We start from the raw sequence: 4,822 nt of genomic DNA, 5'->3' as shown, positions 1-4,822 counted from the left end.
ATGTCATTAAACACAAGAAGGGTAAAGAAAATGTTATTGCTGATGCATTGTCTCGTCGTTATACTATGCTTTCACAACTTGACTTTAAAATATTTGGTTTGGAGATAATCAAAGATCAATATGTGCATGATGCTGAATTTAAAGATGTATTGCAGAATTGTAAGGAAGGTAGAACATGGAACAAGTTCCTCGTTAACGATGGATTTGTGTTTCGTGCTAACAAGCTATGCATTCCAGCTAGCTCCTTTCGTCTTTTGTTGTTGCAGGAGGCGCATGGAGGAGGACTAATGTGACACTTTGGCGTGAAGAAGACGGAGGATATACTTGCTACACATTTCTTTTGGCCAAAGATGAGACGGGATGTTGAGCGTTTTGTTGCTCGCTGCACTACATGTCAAAAAGCTAAGTCACGACTCCATCCTCATGGTTTATATATGCCTTTGCCTGTACCTAGTGTTCCTTGGGAGGATATATCTATGGACTTTGTTTTAGGTTTACCTAGAACAAAGAAGGGGAGGGATGGCATATTTGTTGTCATGGATAGGTTCTCGAAAATGGCACACTTTATACCATGTCATAAAAGCGATGATGTTGTTAATGTTGCTGATTTGTTCTTTTGTGAAATTATTCGCTTGCATGGTGTGCCAAATACTATTGTTTCAGATCGTGATACTAAATTTCTTATCCACTTCTGGAGATGTTTATGGGCTAAGTTGGGGACTAAACTGCTTTTTAGTACTACATGTCATCCTCAAACTGATGGACAAACTGAAGTAGTCAATAGAACATTGTCTACCATGCTTAGGGCTGTTTTGAAGAATAACAAGAAAATGTGGGAAGAATGCTTGCCTCATATTGAATTTGCTTATAATCGTTCATTGCATTCTACTACTAAGATGTGCCCTTTTGAAATTGTGTATGGTTTCCTACCTCGTGCACCTATTGATTTGTTGCCTCTTCCATCTTCGGAGAAGGTTAATTTTGATGCTAAACGACGTGCTGAATTGATTTTAAGAATGCATGAGTTAACTAAGGAAAACATTGAGCGTATGAATGCTAAATATAAACTTGCGGGAGATAAGGGTAGAAAACATGTTGTGTTTGCATCTGGAGATCTTGTTTGGTTACATTTGCGTAAGGATAGATTTCCTGATTTGCGCAAATCAAAGCTAATGCCACGTGCTGATGGCCCTTTTAAGGTGTTAGAGAAAATAAATGATAATGCATATAAACTTGAGCTGCCTGCAGATTTTGGGGTTAGTCCCACTTTTAACATTGCAGATTTGAAGCCTTATTTGGGTGAGGAAGATGAGCTTCCGTCGAGGACGACTTCATTTCAAGAAGGGGAGGATGATGAGGACATCAATACCATTGTTACACCCATAGCCCCTGCTACTATACATACTGGACCGATTACTAGAGCTCGCGCACGCCAATTAAATTACCAGGTACTTTCGTTTCTTGGTAGTGATTCTAATGTTCATGAGAATATGATGCTGCCTAAATTGGATACATTTGTTTTGCTTACAAATGAAGGGCCTAGCTTGAAGAAGGATGAACATTGGAGCAAGAACAAGCATGGAGTTGATGGCATGCGCAAGGGAGACAAGAACAGAATTTCAAGTGATGATTTCAGGACTATGAAGCCACCATAATGAGTGCATGAAGCCTTGGACGAAATATACAAGATGCCACTTCATAATTTTTGTCCAGAGGCTATTCTAGGTGCTGCGCCACCTTATTTTTGGGCCAGGCCCATGTAATTTCGAAATACTTCAATATAGGCTATTTTTAGAGTCCGTATGTGTGGGGAAACAAGAGTTAGGGTTGGTTTCGGATCCCTCCTCCAAGGGCCACGAAATTCCCCCCTCTTCCTCCATATATACAGCCCTTAGGGCATTGTTTAGACTTTGGGTTTTGTTTAGATTAAAGTTCGCCATAGCAGCAACTTCGCGTACTTCGTTTGTGTTCAACGACCAGACAAAGGCGTCACAGAACCCCACCTTGATCAATAAAGCTTTCCTCTTATATTTGCAATATCCAGATTGCAATCTTAGTTTCTTGCTTGTTCTTCGTTTGCTTGCAGGAAACATACCTTCGTGGTCAGGTTGATCGTGCTCCGGCATGGTCAATAACCTCTCGGAATTGGTTTAGCGATTGCTAAGGCGCGACGTCCTCGCACGTTCGTAGTCAGATCGTCAAAGTCGACTTCCTCCAAAACGATAGCCACCATCTCATCAAAAGACGGGACACCTTTGCCTCTATGAGCTTCGCCTCCGCCAGTGCTCCTCCAAGCACCGGTATCGCGCGCGGCCTTTTCATGCTGCCACGGCCGACCTCGGCGGCGGGTGGCGTCGCACTGGCGCTAGCCGTGAAGCCACGTGCCCCCCTCTCGAAGCTCCCAAATGCGGCGCTGGCGAAGATGGGCAAGGTATCCGCGAAGAAGAACAAGGCGGCGGACGGCTCCTCTAGGCCGTCGAGGAAGAAGCTTACAGGGCGGGCAACGGACGCGGCGGCTACCGAAGCGCCGGCGAGCTCACTTGTTGAGCCGGCGGCCAACGCGCACAAGGTGTTCGATGAAATGCCCCCAAAGTATAAAATTCACCAACTTTTTGTTGTTGTTGTTGTTGTTGTTGTTGTTGTTTTTTGAATGCATACATATGGATAGCTCATTTACTTCGTTGTATATACTTTGTAGTTTCAATGATGAGGCATATATGTCAACTAAGGGTGTTGGCTCCAACAACTCTCATTGGTCTCAAACCAATGAGATGCATTTCAATGATCATGAGTTTGAGGTGGACGAGGATGGTGAGGGCATCGTCGATGCACCGAAAGGAAGATGGGGCAACTACACTACGGATGAAGACATCTTGCTATGCAATACTTGGTTGCAAGCGATCCATCCATTTTGCATCATGTTTTCCTACTGTTATCCTATATACTTAAGAGATTCATCCACACTACAAGTATTTATCTCAACATGCAACCTATCCAACTCAGCAACCTACCATGTCAGCAACTCCTAATATGCATGATGCCTCATCAAACGTGCCGCTACCCGTGTACAGAAAGGACCGAAGCACGACGTTTCGTTACCATCCCACATATGTTTCATTTGTAAACCACGGGCTCCTCAATAATAAAGGGAAACGTTTGACAACGGTGCACCTGCCGAAGCTTCGGTCGGTTCGCACGCGCTCCACTCGATCACGCAGGAATCGAGCGCACACACATCTCCCTGTCCAGGTTCCGTGTCGTTCATTTTTCCTCCTTGGCCCACCACGTGCCTTTGGCCCATGACCGCTTTTTTCTTCTCAACCATCATATTTATCTTCTTCCCACATCGTCTTCAATATCCATGTTCACCACTGCTGGCTGAAGCTCCGACATGCATGGGGAAAGAAGCTGCAATTGCAGCCCCGCAAAGCTGCATCCATTTTTGTCGGTGATGTGACCGTGGAAACCATGGCCATGCCCACACCACCATGGAGCTGCAAGCTCAAGGGCAGCGGGTGCTGCATGCCGCGACATTTTTTGTGTAGTTGCATGCTGGAACCAGCGACATTTTTTGCTACATCCACTAATGACGGAGCTACGACCCGTTGCTGCAACCATCACCGAATTTTGCTACGACCGGCGAAGAAATTTGCTACATTCATTAAGGTGGAGATGCGACCGGGGACGACGGCGACGGCGTTTTTGCTGCAACCGCCAACCGTCGCTGTTTTTTGCTACAACCTGCGATTTTTTTGCTACATCCATTTAAATGGAGTTCATTGGCAGCCGTCGTTCGTTCAACCCCGTGCAAGCGAGCGTCGACGGGTGGAAAAAAGCTTCAACTGCCATGAGAAAAAGCTTCAACCAACACGAGAAAAAGCTTCAACTGGGATGCGAGCGGCGGCAATGAGTGTTGTGGCCGGAGGCACGGTGGTGCGCGACGGGTGTGATACGATGGCAGCAACTTAGGTGCTGCAACGACAGATACGTCGGACGTTTTGCTACAACGGCGTCGTTTTGCTATGAGTGGAGGCGAGATCCTGCTGGAACCGGCGGGGACGGGGATGCGATGGCGACCACCAGCGACGAGGGCGGCGTCCTGTGGACCCAACGGGAGTCAGCCGGCGGCGACGAGTGCGGAGGCTGACGGCGACGAGAATGGCCGGCGAGCTGGCTGACGTATTGGGGATCACGGGACAGCTCGTGATGAACAGACGTCATGTTTTTTTCTTAGTAGTGAAGCAGTTGGGGAAGAGGAATCGTGCGGCTGTTATAGATCGAATCGTACGTGCGCGGTTAGACCGGCCGAAATTTCGGCCGGCGGGCCGGCGTGTATCACTCGCCAATAATAAATGCGCGTTTTCTTCTCCACCAGGCCATTTGTGTTCTCCCACTTTATTACCCCCTCCTCTTCGTATCCTCTGTCCGGTTCCACTCACCCAAACAAATCAACCAATTCATCATTAGCCGTGCAAAAGCTACCATACACACCTCACCTTCAGCAGCAATGGTGGTTCTCATGGCGCGGTGCTGCTGCCAGCCCGGCGTTCGTGGGGGTCGCCCCCAAATACCAAGATGCTGCTATTGACCCGCCCCCTACGTGCCTGCAATCCGTTGTTGGTGAATCAAGTCCCGCGGACAATGCCGACCCAAGCCTGCGCCCCGATGTCAACTAGAGCTCCAAGCGAGCCACACATCCCACCGTTGTCGTCCTCCTCCAACATCACCTTACCAAAAGGTGGGGGCTCTCCTTCCTCTCTATCTCCACAAATCTTAGCGATCTTGAGTGTGTTTGGGTTGGAAGCTCTGATCTGTTCTGTCT

This window comes from Triticum aestivum, chromosome 1D, assembly GCF_018294505.1.
Source record: "Triticum aestivum cultivar Chinese Spring chromosome 1D, IWGSC CS RefSeq v2.1, whole genome shotgun sequence".
NCBI lineage: Eukaryota > Viridiplantae > Streptophyta > Magnoliopsida > Poales > Poaceae > Triticum > Triticum aestivum.
Note: the sequence above shows the minus strand (reverse complement) of the source record.